This window comes from Numida meleagris, chromosome Z, assembly GCF_002078875.1.
Source record: "Numida meleagris isolate 19003 breed g44 Domestic line chromosome Z, NumMel1.0, whole genome shotgun sequence".
Classification (NCBI taxonomy): domain Eukaryota; kingdom Metazoa; phylum Chordata; class Aves; order Galliformes; family Numididae; genus Numida; species Numida meleagris.
The window spans coordinates 31,699,425-31,718,827 of NC_034438.1; positions in this window are offsets into that span (position 1 = coordinate 31,699,425).

A 19,403-nucleotide genomic window follows, 5' to 3' on the forward strand; every position below is an offset into this window, starting at 1 on the left:
AATCATGCTATCAAAGAAAAATGAAAAAAAATACACAACAACTAAAATCATCTTGTGATTTTTCTATACAGCATAATCATTTTATAAAAGAAAGAGAGGAAAAAGATAAAGAGAGACCTGAGAACCTCCTTAATAACATATAGCAGGAACACAGATCCTGCCATATGAGCCTCACAGGGGAAATTTAAAGAAGGAGCTCTAGCAATGTAACGTGATTTGGCAAGAGATGAATTTGAATGTGGTTGTGAGGTCCTCACAAGCAACATATGCTTTTACTAAGCTGCACTATTCCTTTCTTTCATAGTCTGAGCTTTTAAACTATTACTTTGTATTTTCTAAGATTATATTGTTCTACGCCAAACCAAAGTTGTTAGCTCTGGATAAAACCATCATATTAAGAAATTACAGCTCATCCACAGAAAGAGAGAAAAAGAGGATATTTAATTCTGACCTCCTGAAAAAATAAAAAATAGAGAAAGAAAGAAGGAGGGGGAGAGAGTGAAGGAGGAGAGGGAGAGAGATGGCTGCTTATGATTATCAGGTGAACTTTTTCTATTCCTCCAGCCAGGGATTTCTGATTTTTTTAAATGCCTCACTATAGCTAAAATTCGAAGTATACGTTGAGCATGCAAAACATTTACTTACATTGCTATGGAAAATTACAAATTAAAATGGAAAAAAATATATTACTTCCAGACACAACCGGAGATTGAAACATGTCTAAAAGCCAAGCTGCCAGTCTGGAATTTGGAAACAAAGAACATTCTTTAATTTTTTGTTTCCCACCTGATGAGTGAGATGACAGTGCAGCCTAGAAAAGTTCAGACACGTCCTAAAATTGTTCTGCATACTTCCTGTTCTTTTTGTCATGTGAAAGCTGACAACTTTTCCTTTTCAAATCACACTACTTTAATAATACTAATAATATCATCCTTGTTTTTCTGGCATTATTATTAATATCACCTCATAGCCATGCCAGGACAGGAAGAACATCTCTTGCGCATGAGCTCCCAGAGCTTATAGCAAGACCATGAGAACAAGAACACCTCTTCCTTTCATCTTGATATTGCTCCCAGAGGAAGACATGCATGGCTAAGGCTGAAAGAGTGAAGTTTTACCAAGAATCACCCTAGTTTCAAATGATACTTCTGGAATGGTTGCCATTGGGCTAATGCTGCAATACAGGGCCAGAGTCCTGCAGTGGGGCAGTTCCTGCCTCAGGGCTTTGCCATGCGGCCTGTCATGCCTCCAGGGACAGAGCAACCCTGCTTATGGGAAGGAGGCAACTGGATGATCTTTAAGGTCCCTTCCAACTCAAGCCATTCTGTGACTGTGTAAGATCTATTTACTGTTATGACTGGGTATGTTGGAATACAAAACTATATGTCAGAATCATTGAAAACACTGAGAAATTTCAAACTCTCCACAGATTCAGCCTGACGTATTCATCGTAACAAGAAAAATCTAACCAATCCAAGCCTTTGGGAAGTTCAGATCCAATTCAAAAGCTGGCAGTTGGCATTCTTTGCCATTTATAGTGCAAGCACCTACCCCTTAGTCTCCAGGCATAACACTTAAAAACAAAAGTAATTAAGACAGACACCAACAAACTCACAGATCAAAAACAACCTCTAAGTAAATGCCAGAAAGTACCAAAAATCAAAAAAACTGAAGAGACAAAACTGTTAGTCAACCCTTAGGGTACTCAGGGTACTGTACACTTCTCAAATTTCTGTTGTGTCTGATTCCTGAGTAAACAGTTGTCTTGCATAGTATCCTGGATGTCAGAAGAGAAAAAATGATTTCCTATTTAAGGCCAAGTATTCAAAAATATTTCCACCAAAAAAATGTAGTTATGTGTTTCTGAGATAGTGTTTCTACATCTCACTCTGTATGTAGCAGGAGTATTAATTTAGCTAATTTACAGTTCAGTCCTCTTTCAACAAAGAAATGGAAGAAAGATAGTTGCATGGAAGAAAGACTGTTGCATTTGTAACATCTTTTCTTTCTTCAGATCTTATCATATGCTACTTATTAGTCTGGTTATTACAAGATGGACAGCATACGTCAAATACATTTAAAGATCAGATTTTTTTCTGTAGTTTCCTTAATAACTACAACTGCAGAGAAAAAAAAATGCAAAGGCAATATAATGATGGCAGAAGAGCTTCCCTAATCTGTTACACTGCTGAAATTGTTTGGGAGCAGTTCTCCCATGTGAAAACAGAGCTCCTGTGACATGATCAAAATGAGTAACCCACTGCAGTGACTGGCAGAATGAGCACTATGTTTGTGCACAGATCTTAAGAACATTATTAAATATAATTTTGCATATTGCTTTTTTTATCTGCTGTTTTCAATGCTTGAAAATAATGTTTCTTGATCCAATAATCACATTCTTTACCTCATAGCATAGTTCTTATCACTAAATCCACATGGAGAATTCCCAGACTTTTTTTGTATTTGCTTGTTTCCTTATCTATCAGAATCATTATGATGGTATTAAGAACGATGTGGGAACTGAATGTTAATTAACTTGTCTAATGGTCAGAACCATGAATTGATAATATTATGAGAAAAAATGGCTGTAGTTTTAACACAGAGCTGCCTTATGCGAACTGCAATCCCAGCTAAATGACTTTCCCTATCTATAAAGTAGATTAATGGTACCTGTGTACTGTTTTCCAGTACTGTGAAGTTTGATTCAATTAGTCTCCAAAATGTTTCAGCATTTTCAGACCAAAAGTTCTGGAGAAACATTATGAATGTATGCTTTTGCAAAGGCCAGTGGAAAAAAAAGTCATAAGAGCAAAACATGGTGTTTGTTTACAACTAGAGCTTTATTTAAAAAAAAAAAAAAGTTATGTTATTTAAAGAGATATTTCTAAGACATTTTTATCCTATCTATAATACCCTGAAGTTAGTTACTGGGCTTCCAAATGTATTTCTGTAGGAATTTTAACAGCATTAATTTCTAAGTTTTTGAAATGAAATTAAAAGGGTGTGCCTTTCTTATTAGCCTAGAATAATTTAACAATTTACTGTAAGGTATTTTTATTACTCTTTCTTAATTACTAAGACTACTCACTAATTTCAGCTGCTTTTCACATTTCTGCTTTTGGCAGATCTTCTTTTACATAAAAGAATGGTTTTGATGGGTTTTGGTTTTAATACTTAACACGATGCCAAAGCAGAAAGTAGCTGGGGAAGTTTTGAGTGGATTTTTGATAACAAAAAAGAGATGAATAAAATGTCTTCTTCTGTATTAATAACTTTTTAAGTTCCATGTTGGCCTAAAGTATCCCAGCACATGTATTCTTTATTCTATTGTGTAATTTCATGCCACGACAACTTTTTCATTTTGCATAACACTGACAAGTTTTTGCTACGTTTCATGTGTTCTCATAACACTGTGATAAACAATGCTTCAGAAACTAATCACTGTCTAATTTCATAGAGTTGGGTTTTTTGTTATTATAAAAGACCTACAAGTAAGAAAAGATATCCTCTACCTGATAAAGAACACATACTGCTAACTTGCTATGCTGTTAACTCACATTCACTTCTTTACTTTTGCATCTTATATTTTCAATGCAAAAAAAAAAATACAATAATACAATAATAGAGTAGAACCTATACTTTGTCTTTTGTAATGTATACAATATGAGAATGAGTCTTAAAAATATTTGTGTGTGCTTGGGTTGTTGAAACTCTTTCTTTTCAGTTGTGTTGTATTTATCTGCAGATTACAGATTTAACTCTCATCTCCACAGAATTTATGAGATTGGAAAGTTAAGCTTTGCATTCTGCACTTTGCAGTACCTCTTCCACCAGTAACAGAGGCTATCAGATTGAGATGAGTTGGCAATATGATGAGGCAAGTAGCAGTAGAGAATCCCAATTCCTATTTTCATTCTCCGCTCCTTGACTGCAGCAGGACTTGAAGTGCTAAGATAAAGAAAGGAGTACTCAAAGATTCTGGTGCTGTAAAAGAAAACTTTCATTGCACTGAATTGTGACCCCACTGTTTTTTGTTATACCAAAACTGAGGACGGAATGGGTAAGGAAAGCAAGAAAATATTATTTCCATGCACAGGGGTATTTAGGTAAGATGTTAGACTTTATATTCTTTCTTTAAACTCTATCTCCTCTTTAATTGAAACTCAGCATCTTTCATCCAGTGAGTGGTGAGCATTTAGTATTTCAATAGGTGGAAAAAGGAAACCCAGTGTGCAACCAGAAACCACACACAGCCATAACGAATGGTTAAGGAGCAAGATAGAGGCAGGCAAAACACACTGAAGTCAACTGCTAACATCTCTCTCTACCCTTCTCTCCCTTTCTGTTCCTTCTTCCCTACCCCATCCCCCAACTTTTTAAAAATCTGGCCCAAGTTACAGATACCTAATCTTAGCTGCTCTACCTCATTCCAACAAAACAAATCAAGCATGGATAATAGCCCTTCCTCCCCCTGAACACACACATCCACTTGCCAGTAAATTCGAGGCTTCTGTTCAGATCCAAGACTTTGCCTTTCTCCTTGCACTGCCAAGTAAAATACGTTTGGTAACACTTAATTAAGGTTCCTATTGAGATTATATAGTCTCAATGCTAAGAACAAGGCTTTTGCTGCCCAACTCCCAGTAGCATGGTTAAAGCCACTAATATCAAATTGGGTACATAGCCCTTCATTTAGATTTAATATGGAGTGTTATTGTAAGCCAAATAATTATCAAGTGATTATTAAACCTTACCTAAAGATTAACAAGCATTATTAATTGCATAGCTTTTAACCCTCTATAATTATGTCTTTTGTAATCAGTTGGCATTTATTCATTAATCTTATAGAGTCCTGTCATAGCTTTGAACATTATGCATCTGTTTTATCCTCATTAGAGATATTTTAATAATATTTAGTTATTTGCATTATGAGAAATAGCCATCTTAATTAATTCACATTTTATGCTCTTTCGAGAACAAAAATACTGCCTAATGGCCATTTCAGAGGATGAAGAGTCATACTGGGCCCAGCATAGCACTTGTAACATTTCCATTCCACAGAATAATACAAATATTTTTTTTTCTTTTTTCTCCTTCTTTTTTTTGACTTTTGATGTGGGAAAACATTTTACAAGCAAAAGCTCCAATTCAGATGACATGAAATAGTGAAGCATCTTGAAAGCAACATCTGCTGTTCCAAAATTTAATGCTGTAGACTTGATACTGCAAAGCATATGTGTAGGGTGCTACAAGCATCGTTGTGAGTCAGATATGTGACTAGCAGAACCGGAAGCAAAGCAATCTGATCCCATGTCCATGAAAGGACTGCGGTGCAGCTGCTCAGTGACTGCTGCCTGAAAAAAGAAGCTCTCAAATAAGGGACACTCAGTTCACTGGCTGATAATCTCGCATGAGCTCGTCTTTACCCTGGTCAACTTTCTACTTCGCAGTTATACTCAATGTTTTTCCTCCTTTCTTTTAGCAGCCTAAAACTTCATAGTAACTCTTTCTCTATATGCAGTGGTCATTGCTTCATTACGTTATTGTCCACAGAGAATTTGTTTATATTTCCATAGCACACAACCATTTTCAAATCCGGCAATGTAGACATTATGTGATTAAAAGTGAGGAAGCGTGAGATTCCATTTTTTTTTTCTTTTTCTTTTCTGTTATCTGAATATCTGTAATTAATGCATGGGTGTCCAACTTTTTGCCTAGCCGAGGTCACATTGAGTTACGAGGAATGGTCTTGGGCCACATTTAAAATAAATAATATAGTTAATCTATATAAGTAATAAAACTTATTTTTAAAAATATTTTTAATAAAAATGTGAAAAACAGCTACAAAAACAAAACTAATGGGACATTTGATCTTGCTTTTGCCTGGTTCAATGGAAGCGGGTGCAATTGTTAAAGAGCTCTCAAGGTGTTCATCAGAGATATTTGATGAAGTATTACACTTCCTGTGCTTCATCTTTGAAAAGAGTAGCTCACAAATGTTCATACATCCAATAAGTGATGATATGAAGAAGATACGATTATGAAGCAAGGGATATTTTTCTGTTTTATCTTATAGAAGTCTAGTAAAGAGACATGATCAAATTTTTCTTTGAGTGAAATGCCTGATCACAATGCTATAAATGCTATTTGAATTTATGCAGGTAATGTACATGTATCATGAAAATGGAGTCACAAATATGCTAAAAAAAAAAAAATTTTTTTTTCAGAAATCTTGAAAACTATTCTCAAATTCTTTTATCAAAACTAAAGGCAAGGCTGCATATTTCTCACATATGCTCCATATTTCTTCAAAATGCATGAAAGTTTCCATATCTTCAGCTTGCCATAATTTAAGTTTTATTTCAAAAGTTGTTTTAGTTTGAAACATAGCATAGATAAGTTGATTTTCACCTTGCAGATGCATGTTTAACTCATTTAAATGAGTGGTCAAATTCACCAAAAATGATAAATCTATGAGCCATTCTTCATTTTTCATCTTCAATGCCTGGCACAAATTTTCCTTTTGGTTCTGTAAAGATTTCATTTTAGAAATCGTAAAATATTTTTAGCATTTAACCCCAACTTAGCCACATTCCTTCAGTTATGTAAATGTCATCCTCATAATCAGCATCCATATTTTTAAGGAACTCCTGGAAATGGTGATGATTCAGTCCATGCGACTGTATGAGATTCACTGCTTTGATGACGAGTTGCATGACATTATTCATTTCTAAGGCTTTCGCACATAAATTTTCTTGATGTACGATGCAGTGATATGTCATCAAACTTGAGCTGCCGGTGGCAACTGCATCGCCTTCTATTAATTTGGTAAGTCCCTCTGGTAAACCAGCCATCACCGGGGCACCATCAGTAGCTATACCAGATATGCTGACAAGAGTTAAAGAAAATTGCTTTCAGGTAGTTGTTACTACTTCATACAAATCAAGAGATGTAGTTGTGTCTTTTAGTGGCACCACCAAAAGAAGTCACTTCTTCACTGACATTTCATTCATTTTCCTACCTCTAATAAAAACAGCAAGTTGAGACATATCTGTAGCATCAGTACTTTCATCCCTCGTGAAAGCATAAAATTTGAGATTAGCAGCTTTACTCTCCACATTTCTTTCAAGAGGCTTTCCTATTTCTTCAGTTCACCTGGCTATAGTGAATTTTTATCAGGGCACTTTATATCTGCCATGCTTTCCAAACATTGCTTAATAAACTCACCGTCAGTAAATGGCTTTGATTTTTTTGCACTCAGATTTACTACTGCATAACTATCTTTTATACCAGAGTCTGTTTGGGTTTAACTTTTAAAAAAAAAATTGTCCAGATGATAGATTTTTTTCAGTTCCACTATTTTGTCCTTACAAAGCATACCTTGGTATGCATTGAATTTGGCCGCACATTTTTGCACATGATGTCTTTTCAAATTGTAATCTTTGAAAACTGACATGATTTCCTAATAAATATAAGCTCAGTGTCATATTATTTGTCTTGACAAAAAAGTACTCATTTCTCCATTTTCTGTTGAATACTCTTTCTTCATCCGTGCTTTTTCTGGGTTCTGTTTTCTTTAGGTGGGTTGAAATATTAGTTTTGGCAATCACTTCATTGTTCTCCACAAGCGAACAAGCACAAATAGTGCATGTGGGGCTTGAGGCAATTGAGTGCAGGTGACAGGTGTGAGTGGCAGAATCAGCACTGCGCTGTGCTCTCCCCTTCCCATTGTTCCAGCCCCGACGGCGCCAATCGCACACTGATGGTTTGATTGTTGCTGAGCCATGGTTCTGCCTCACCTGAGGCAGAGTCCCCCGTGATGGCACGGGGCAGGGGCAGCTGCAGTGTGAGCTGTGCCGAATGCATGTGGCCCATGGGCCAGGTGTTGGACATGTCTAAACTAGTCTGTCCCACACTGTATCAGTACTTTCACCCAAAACAAATGACTTGTAGCTTGCTGGAAACAGTCAGACCTGGCATTAAAACCAGAGAGAAGAAAGGGAAGGGAAAGAAAGCAAGCAAAAATATAATGTGTCAATGAGAAGAATGTTTTAGTAAGACTGAGATGACACGGAGACATATAAACTCACGGTTCCTCAGTGCAAATCAGAACATTACTCCCTCCACACAACTTGAACCACTACAATCTCTGGGGCATCATTTGAGTGGGATGTTCTAGACCTTTTCCATACATACTATGAAGATTATGTCAATTCCTGTCAAAGACATTGTGATGATCCAAGCATGTTTCATTACTAGTGCATTGTAAAAGTCCAGTTTTTCCTGGCACACAGGAAATATCAATAATCTATGGTCCTTTCCTTCAGGCACTCAGTTAGAACATCTTCAATCATATCCATAGCTTCATCACAACTGTCAGCTCTTGTGAAGTTAGATTCACAAAGACTGACAGGTCTATTTTTGCCTGGATTTTTAAACCCTAATTTACAGTAGAGAGGATAAAGCTTACATATGCAGTACAATGCAAACTTTAGAGCTCAGGTTGACAGTGCCATGGCTCTTCCCAGTCCTTCTCTGAACATCTTAGTTGCTTTCTGATTACAGAAGTACCCAGTCCAGCTGACAGCTTTGGAGCTGTATGTACAGACAGCCAAATGAAATTTTCATGGCCTATGATGTACAGAAGGTGAGCTGGGATGATCTATTTGTCCTCCCTAGCCTATTAAATAAGTCTCAGGAAAGCAAATTTCATAAGTACACCTTCAGGGATATTTTTTCCTCCCTTTTATTGCTAATTTGGCAGTATTTCTGTGCACCAATCAACTGTAAGTATGTCAGACTGATGAAAGCCTTTGGAGTTTCTATCCCTGACTCACCTCTAAATGGACTGATGCAGTCACGTGGCACCAGCTCAAGCTAGAGCATTTCCATTCTATCTGCTGTTAAATATTAGTTCCTTATATAAGTAATAGGAATATAAAGAGTCTGCAAACAAGCTGTGCCTGTCCAGCCATTTCGTTACAAACTAATGAAGTTACATCACTGGGGAATGACAGACCCAGCCCTTCACAGAGACAGCATTAAACCCTGAAGCAGTTCAGCTCCTCTCTCACTACTGTCTCAGACTATGGGTAGTGACAGTTTGGAAGATTTAAAGAGTGGAAAATGCCTCTGCTTTTACTTGGCACTGAAAAAATGAAACCAATTATATTTATTGAAAAAAAAAAAAGAATTTCAGTTTAACAGTAACAACTGAAAGTTGTATTTTCTCGTTTGTAAAGACTTTCCATGCAGAGTTAGCTGACTGATTAACGGGTATCATTAAATTACTGTATTTTAAATGCTGCAGTGTACTTAAGTGTTGGCTTGCTCTCCTCCAAGACCAAGGATATGAAACACATTTGCAACTCTATAAAGGTGCTTCTAAAAAAGAAAGTCGCAAAGAACACATGGCTCTTTCCTCCAGTGAAGTTAGCTGGTATGTCTCTAGTGGCTTCAACAGAGCAGATGTTATTTATTCCAGAAGAAGATGAAACCCACACTATCTATTTTTCCTCACTGTCTCTGTATATTCACAGATATTCAGTAAATTAGAAAAGAATGGTAATATGTACTAGGTCTACTAAACATGAGAAGAAGTACCTGTGGTCATCATCCTGGGAGTATAATTAAAGATCACACGTGCACACACTGATGAGCTCAATTCCCTGCAAGTGACTGTGAAAACCTATTTGCACCTCCCATCAAGGTTTATGGAACATGGCCAGGTAGAGAAGCCTGATCTAATGAGGAGTCACCCAGGATAAAACATTCACCTAGATTTGGTACAAATTGAACTGACCAAAGACAAGTAATATTTCCATTTGGACATTTAGTCTCTAACAGACTGGAAGCCCAAAATCTCTTACTGCACAACATGTAGATTTTCTACAGAACTCATCAAGTATCTTTCAACATATTTCCAAGGTTATTGTGAGGTTAGTACATAAAATAGACCACCTACATGGGGAAAATGCCATGCTTCTTTGCGATTTACTTTGTCAGAGAAGGACAATGGAACTGTTCTAATGAGGTGTTTTTCAGTTGTCTTTTGTTTCATATTTTACACAGGAAAATGGAAAATATTTCTTCAGTTCAGGGCATCTGAGTCATATTTCCAATGGGACAGGCACTTTTAGGACAGTAAGTTCTGAGGTATAAATAACCCTCAGTGAATTGAAATATGGTCATTAAGTTTGATTCATATGTGGAAACTCACAGCTTTCAAAAGTTCTGCTGCAGTTCTGCTGCAGCTAAGTGTTACAGCTATTTTTAAAGTAAATATATTTTGGCACATTACAGCTCAGCATTAATGGCTGGATGATACAGTACATCATGTATTGATGAGAAACTCAGCTGTTTCAATAGATGCAAACTTATTTGCGCAAACTTATGTGAGCTTTCTGTATACAGTCAATATCCTTGGTCTAAAAATGGCACAAAACTCTCTCACTGGCATGGAAAATCAGACTGACAGTTAACTACTAACTAGTAAAAAGGAGAAATGGAGAACATGAGAAAAGAAACTTTAGGAATTGAGGACACCTGTATTGATTCTTTCCTCAGAAACAACACACATACTCACCATTGCCACGGTATGCCTATTTCAGCTATCACCTTGATAGGTTATTTTAGATAGAGTAGCACATACTAATTTTTTTTCCAGTGTTGATGCTAAGCAGGTATTTATGTTTAATTTCTTTCTTCAGGTTTTCATTAAGGTTAACCTCAGTGTAATAGGAAAACATAAAATGTGAGTATACAGTATATTTACTACAGTTCAGTCTGTAGTTTTTTAAATGGTTGATTTGGTAGGAGTAGAGCTTGACTTTATCTAGGGTAATTTTTTAAAAAGTTCTTTAAGGCCCGGGCAACAGACAGGAGGAGCTGGAAGCCATCATGTTGCAGGCAAACTATGACTTAGTTGCGATTACTGAAGCATGACAGGATCACTCCCATACCGGAAGTGCTGCAGTGGATGGCTATAAACTCCTCCAAAGGGATAGGCAAGGAAGGAAGGGCAGTGGCATGGGTCACTATGTTAGAGGGTATTTTAGTGTTGTTGAGCTCTGGGTTGGGAATGATAAGGTTGAATCTCTACGGGTAAGGATCCGGGAGGGGGAGAGAGGGAGCAAGGCAGACATCATGGGGGGGGTCTGTTGTAGTCCACCTAACCAGGACAAAGATAAAGACAAGGCATTCTGTGAGCAGCTGGCAGAAGTTGTGGAATCACCAGCCCTTGTTCTCATGGGGGACTTCAACTTCCCTGATAAATACTGGAAATATAATACAGTGCAGAAGAAGCAGTCTAGAAGGTTTCTAGAGTGTGTGTTAGATAACTTCCTGACATGGCTGCTAAAAGAGCCTACCAGGGGAGGTGCCCCACTTGACCTGCTGTTCATGAACAGAGAAGGACTGGTGGGAGATGTGAAGGTCGGGAGCTGACTTGAACAGTGACCACAAAATGGTAGAGTTCTCAATTCTCGATGAAGTCGGGGGGGGTGGGCAGCAAAACCACAAATCTGGAATTCCAAAGGGCAGAATTTGGACTATTCAGGACACTGGTAGGGACAGTGCCTTGGGATTCAGTCCTGAAGGGTAAAGGGGACCAGGAATATTAGATGCTCCTCAAGAAGGAAGTCTTAGAGGCATAGGAGCAGGCTATCCCCCTGTGCCATAAGATGAGCTGGCTGGGAAGAAGATGGGCGTGGATAAACAGGAAACTGTTTCCGAGGATCCAGCAGAAAAAGTCTAACAACTGTGGAAGAAAAGACAGGCAATTTGGGGACAGTACAAAGAAATTAGGATATACAGGGAGAAAATAAGAAAAGCAAAAGCCCAGCGTGAATACAACCTGGCCACTGTGGTAAGAGAGAACAAAAAACTTTTTTACAAATAAATTAACTTTCAGAAGAGGGCTAAGGAGAATCTCTGTACTTAACTGGATGAAAAAGGGAATGTGAGCATTTAAGATAAGAAAAAGGTTGAGGTTCTCAATGGCTTATTTACATCTATCTTTAAAAGCCAGACCAGTTATCCTCAGGTTAATCTACTCCCTGATCTGGAAATCAGGGATGGGGAGCAGAATAAACCCCCCATGATTCAGGTGGATACATTTAGAGACCTACTACTCCACCTGGACTGTTACAAGTCGGTAGGGCTAGATGGGATCCACTCGAGAGTGCTGAGCTGGCAAAGGTGATTGCCAAGCCACTTTCCATCATCTATCAGCATTCCTGGTCAACTAGAGAAGTCCTGGAGGATTAGAGGTTTGTCGATGTGACTCCTATCTACAAGAAAGGTAGTAAGGAGGATGACTCCTTATTAGATCAGGCTTCTCTACCTGGCTGCATTCCATAAACCGTTATGGGAGGTGCACGTAGGTTTTCACAACCACTTGCAGGGTACTGAGCTCATCAGTGCATGTACGATCTTTTGATGCATTTAACAGTAATCTATTACTCAACAACAATACAAGCCAGAACGGTTGGAAATACAAAACAGTCTGTCCATTAAATACAGATCAGAAAGAGTATTTTAAAACATGTACAACAAAAACCAGTCCTCAGGTCCAGGCTGGATCTCCACTTCTATCATGAGAAATTCTAAGCTAAAGAGCAGTAAAGCTGCGTATTTGAAGTCCATGGCAAGACCTCAACTCAAAAATGTTCTATATGTTTGTAGAGTAACAAATGGACCTGCTTCTCCACATGGCAACTCTATTCGCTATACTAAATTTAAAAAAAAGAAAAAAAATATTAAGTAACCTCCGTAGGACTTAGCTCATGAACTTTGTTCAAACTAAAAAACAATATATTTAGAGATAATCAAATATGCTGATATTTCTTTCTCTGAAGATTATTGGCACTATCTCAAATAAACTGAATAAAGCAGAGGGCTTAAGTCTGTCTCTTTTCTAAGTTACCAAAGCATTTCTTATTAAAGCATCACTAGTTTTGATCTCAGAAGAAATGGTTATGCTGAATAAGGAGCATCCACAGTTTAAGGATTAGTCATCTGACTGTGTGTTTATGATGAGTAAATGGACATAACTGATAAAACATAATAGAAGTTTCAAGTTTTTCATGCATTAATTTCTTATTCTCTCATAACTACTACTATGAGTTGGTTAGAATGTGAAAAATACACAAAGAGATAAGGTCTGGGATTACTTAGACTACTAAACTGGAAGGAAGGGATGCCATTCAGAGGGACCTCAACAGACTTGAAAGGTGGGTCTGGGTGAATATAATGAGGTTCAACACAGCAAAGTGCAATGTTTTGCACTTGAGCCAGAGGAATCGCAGGCATATATATAGACTGTGAGGAGCAGTCCTTGAGAGTAGTCCTGCAGAGAAGGACCTGGGGGTCCTGGTGGATGAAAAACTTAACATGAGCCTGCAGTGTGCTCTTGCAGGTCAGAAAGCAAATAGTATCCTGGTCTCCATCAGAAGACAGGTGGCCAGCAGGGAGGGGGAGGTGATTGTCTCTCTCTACTCTGCCCTCGTGAGGCCCCATCTGGAGTACTGCATCCAGGTCTGGGGCCCCCAATACAAGAAAGACAGGGAGCTGTTGGAGGGGATACAGAGGAGGGCCACCAAGATGATCAGAAGGCTGGAGCACCTCCCCTATGAAGAGAGGCTGAGGGTGCTGGTCTTGTTCAGCCTGGAGAAGAGAAGGCTGTGGGTTGACTTCATTACAGCCTTTCAGTTCCTAAATGGAGCCCACAAACAGAAGGGGAGTCAACTCTTTGAAAGGGTAGGTAATGGCAGGACAAGGGGAAATGGTTTTAAGTTGAAGGAGAGATGATTCAGGTTGGATATCAGGGGGAAGTTCTTTACGATAAGAGTGGTGAGGTGCTGGAATAGGCTGCCCAGAGAGGTTGTGGATGCTCCATCCCTGGAGGTTTTCAAGGCCCAGGATGGGGCCCTGGACAGCCTGGTCTAGTATTAGATATGGAGGTTGGCAGCTCTGCCTGTGGCAGGGGTGTTGGAGCTTGATGATCCTTGAGGTCCTTTCCAACCCAAGCCATTCTATGATTCTATGATAAACTCTGAAGAAAACTAGATATTAGAGAAGTACTAAATTTAACCAAAATACCTTATGAAAATAACAGGAGAGGACCAGGGAATTAGGTAAATTGTCTTTTAATGGAATGAGGTAAACTGAGCAGGACTGGTGGTCCTGCTCAAGGATAGTTTTGGCCAGACAACTTCCAGAGGTCCCTTCCAACTTCAGCCATTCTGTGTTTCTGCAATTATGAGATTTTAATAATACCCAGACTTAATATCAAATTCATATCTATTTACACAAGTATCTTACAAGTATATATAACTTCAGTGAGATGTGCAGGATCCTTAAGGTCCATGTTCATATTAATATGTCCCAGGTTGCTTTCCGCTTAGTTCCACTGAACATTTTGCCCTAGCTGTTTAGCACTAGTGTTCATCCATACCCTTTGATAACAATGGGGTGTAGTTAGCAAAAGACATTTGTGGTGAAAATGAAGGGTTTGCAGACACAATTCATGCAACAGATTGCTCTTTGTGGAGGATTCCCTCAGTTTGTAATGTCTGGTGTCTTTATTTTCTAATACATTGTACTAAAACATTTAATTGATAACCAGCTTAGCCAAGAATCTCTCTAGGGCAGCCAAGAATCAAAAGGACAGTGAAACCGAGCTTATGCAGGATCTTTCTACAATGAGATTGAAGGGCATTGTTGATAAATTGCAAGACATTGAATCTTTTGTAAATAATTGGGAGAGCTGATTTTCCAGAAGTTTCCCTTTGGCAGATAAAACTTGACAGTCACTACATGAAAATGGATAAGTCAAATAGAAAAGAGCTAAATGAAGTGATGATACAGAGTAAGTATTGAAAGGAAGCACCAATAAAATATGTGCTGGCAAGCACAGTCAAACCTTATGCTGATTTTTAAGTAGTGATATTTATTTTCACATAGGAAAAATATCATATTCAAGGAATAAGAGAATTTCAACAACAATAACAGTAAAAGTGTCTCCCCCATCACTATTCCTTTCTTTTTTCTTTTAAAAAGTTTTTAAATTTAACCTCAGTAATGAGGAACTTGGTTACAAGCAAAGATTTTGCTGAAAGGAGCAGTGAGCCCATCCTGCAGTGGGGTTGGAGGCTTTGTGAAACATTTCCAGGTAAAAGCCTTGAAATGCAGATTTGCTTACAGCTACGCTGTGTTTCGGCAGTTTTCAAGTGTCAGCTTAGAAATTTATCATAGGTATATTCAGCTTAGAGAGCAAATGCTAATTTAAGTTTTTGCCACAAGTTTTTACCTAAAAAACATTTATCATTTTATTTTTGTGTCAGAAGACAAAAGAATTTTTTAGCTACAAGCACTTAACTAAAAACTTTACAGTCTTTGGGACTGTCCATAGATCTCAAAATTACTAAGTTCCTTCTTGAGAAGAACAGCAGTGCAGTTTCAGATAAGCTTAGATGGCAGGACAGTGCCCAAATACTGGTTAGTTCACCACATTATTAGCCATAAAAGCCCCTAAAAAATAATAGATGTTAAAAACATTCCATCCGTACAGTGATCCTTATATTCAGTTCTGTTAAATTGATATATATTCCTGAGCTCATCTCAGAGCGGTTTGATGATAACAGATTCATTAAAAAAGATTATGAAAGCAAGCACAGACAGGTGACAAGCTAGAAGCTGGTCTCACTGCAAACCCTGACATGAACAAGAATGACTGAGAATTTTTATAGCACTTTTCATCTTCAGTTGATAGGTGCTTTCACACCTGGAGAAACTGAGACTCATGATTAGATAAACTGCCAAGTTATAAGGAGCGACAGCCAAATAAGGAAGAAAAGAAGATTAAATGGGAAGTAGTTAAGGCAGGATTTGACTTCAACACCCAGAAGCCTTCATACTCTGTAGAGTTTTCTTTGCTCTTGTGGAATCCACTGGGGAAAGAACTACGAAGACTGGCTGTGAAAGTAGCCAAAGCAAGATCCCTCAGTAATAAAAAGAAAATGACCTTCTTGACAGAGCTCTCCTATCCTCACCACCCTAACTACACCTGTCCCTCTGTTCTTTCCTTATTGTCCTTATTTTAGACTTGCTGTTTCATTTTTTCCTTCCCTTCATGCCATTTACTTCAACTAATCTTCAACTTCTCAAATTTTCCCTCCCTGTATTCATTAAACTTGCATGGTATAGGTTCGTTCTTGTTGCATTGTTCACTGCATTTGAGTTTTCTCACTGTCCTGTTGTTCCACATGTCTGCAACAGACTCTTCAGAGCAATTCTATGACAAACTCTTTCTATTTTAATCTATTTTAATTAATTTTATGTCACTATAAAAATAAATTATTACATTTAAGCAAGGAGATAGCAGCCAAAATTAGGAATCCCTTCTTTCCAGTCTTGTGTTAAAATCACCCTATTTTGTCAAAACAGTTTTACATTTAGACAGACCATCTACCTCAAGCTAGCTGTACTAAAATCTTCTCTGCTTCTTCTGTTTGTGTATTTTGCTTTCTTTCCAGAAGAATTACTGTGTATACCCTTGAGTTGGCAGAGCTGATCAGGCTAGGTACTTCCTCTACCTTCAATTAATTTAATAGCATAATAGTCAGATCCTGTTCTGAGATGCCAACATGAGAAAATCTGGCCCATATATTTTAAATTGTTATTATTAATTGTTATAAAATGTTATTATAACATTCATCCCTAACCACAATTTAAAATAGTGACCAAAGAAAAAGCAAATAAATGTTCTTCTTTTTGTGTATGTAAAGGGGGAAAATCCCTAACATCTTTTTGCAGCCTTCCAAAGATATGTCTAGATGCACTGTTTACTGTGCTTAGAAATAACTGTTAAACACAGCCAAGCAGAGAAAACGGATGTATCTTGTAATTAAGATAGATCAGTAAATGTTTCTGCTCCTTGCAGTTTTACCTATAGGCTATGTGCTTTGCATTGAATTGGGCCACCCACTGAAGCAATCAAGCCCAGTGGTGGCAGATGTTTGTTCAAAATCCCTCAAGAATAAAACACTTCCACATCTCAACAAGTACAGTGTGAAAAGGCATAATTGTTTCGTCTCACGTAACTTAACACTTTCCTACTCAACTTGAAAAAAGGAAAAAAGAGTTTTTGTTTGCTTTTTGCTTTTTCTCTTCACACTTTTGACATTAGATCAAATATGACAACTCTTATCAGCAGCAAAATGAAATAAACTCACTCAGAAGCCTCAGTGATGAGGGATTTCTTTAATCATATTCACACTGATTACATGAATTTCAGCTACATATGGTAATATAGTTCAGCATTAACTGTTGCATTTAACTGCTCATGAGGGGAAAAAATATATCTTATGCCCCCTTTGCTTCATAAGTGAAAAGGACTAGTATAAATCATGAAAATATGTTTACCCTTCAATTCAGTCATTCAAGGAACCCAGAGAGATTTCTTGTGTGACAAAAAGTACACCCATCGCAATTTACAAGTGTACTACAAGCAAATTACAATTGCAGTTTGTAAAATCTCTAAGGCTGCAGAACGACAGGATCATCTGCTTATGTATCACAAGCATAGGATCTGTGTGGAGAGATGGGAGCTGCACAATAGTCAGAAAAAGACAAATTGATGGTTAAAGCTGCCTTAATTTTGCAGAGGCAATGTATCAGTAAATACCAAGCCCCTTACAGTCTGGTGCACAAAGCTTAGAAAAAGATCTTTCTTTGTTTAAAGAAGCCTTGGATTTGTATGAAATCCATAACTATTTCTTATAAAAAATACAGTGCAACAGTGTCAAAACAAACTGAGTGCAAATGTTGGAGTACAGAAGGTTAGAACAGCTTCTCTTCAGCAAAACTGCAGTACTGATGGCCTTCAACATTTCAGCCCTGAGCAAAATTGAACAATCATCTTAAATCTTATGCACTATAGGAGATGCCTACACTGCAAAAGAAAGATGCCTGTATCTACATACGGATATTTAGATATTAGCAGGAGCAGAGAAAAACAGATGCGCAGATGTCAGCATTATCTTACAGTTTGATATTTCAGTGACCATGCGCCTATAGTAACTGACAGTTTATGCTGAAGGCTATATAATTCCATACCTTCATCGATATTAGTGCATTACTATAATTTCTTGTTATATCTTAAATTCAAGATAAATTAGATGAGTTCTAGAAAGCTTATATTATACTTCTATGGACAGTTAAGTAAATCAAGAGACATGTTTTCTTCAAAATGAATTTAAAACCTGGCATCACTTTGTGGAAGAGTAATGGGCTGTGCATTTGAAATCATCCTTCCCTCGTGGTCAATGTGATGAAATTCCATCCTGATGGTGGTTAAGTATTAACGTCATGAGAATCACAGAATCATAGAATGGTTTGGGTTGGAAGGGACCTTTAAGATCATCTAGTTTTTCTACACCTCACCTACTCCCATAGCTCTTCTCTGACTCCATGCTGTAGGCAATAAGAATATTTCTGACAACCTAAGAATTTAACAGTGGGGGCAAATCCCAAATCTAAGCCAAAATTGTGGCTGATTCCTTCAGGTGCTGTAGCAGTCATCCAAACTGATTTATGTGTTTAAAAGATCTGTGTCAATGAACACCAGTTAAGAATAGCAAGCATGGTTCTGGGAAGTAATAGGACTTATAACACTCGATTTATCTTCTTGGCAACTCTCTTCTCTTATGAGTGACAGAGAGAAAGACTGCATTGGATTGCTATCTATCGCTATTTCAGCTACACATAAAACACTCAGACTCCCATCTGGAGGTTTGTTAGTATGAACTACGCAACATATATGGATGTGGAGGTTAGAGTCCAAGATTTTCTTTGCTAGGAAGTGTTGATTGATGACTGTACCTCAAGTGGTGGTGATTATCTAGGTCATTTTCTGTAATTCTTCCAGAAAGAATTGCCAGAAGTACAGAGAAAAATCCTGAGATATCTTAGAATAAGGGTCATATCCTCATGCCAAAATAGATAAAGAGAACTCACAATGGAGTTGTGGTATCACAGGTAAGGCTTTCTTTGGGGAATATCTGCAACCTGAGGCATCAATTCAGGTTAAGTCTGCATGCTAAAAAAAATTCAGGTTATCCATATCGTAAATGCTTTCCATCATAGTTGATTCTTAGGCTGTTTTGGGTTACTTTCTTGTTGAGCCACTAATGTGATCTTATTTATGACATACTGCAATAAACCAGTTAATTGGATACCACCTTTGAAGGTGCTGCAGCAGAGCCCTTGAACTTATCAGACATGGTACTATTCAAGCAAAGATACATCCTGTTTGTCATGGTTTTGTGATTTTCGGTTATTGGTATTCCACATCATAACATCATGTAGTGGACATACCTAGTTCTCAGAAGAGAAGGACTACT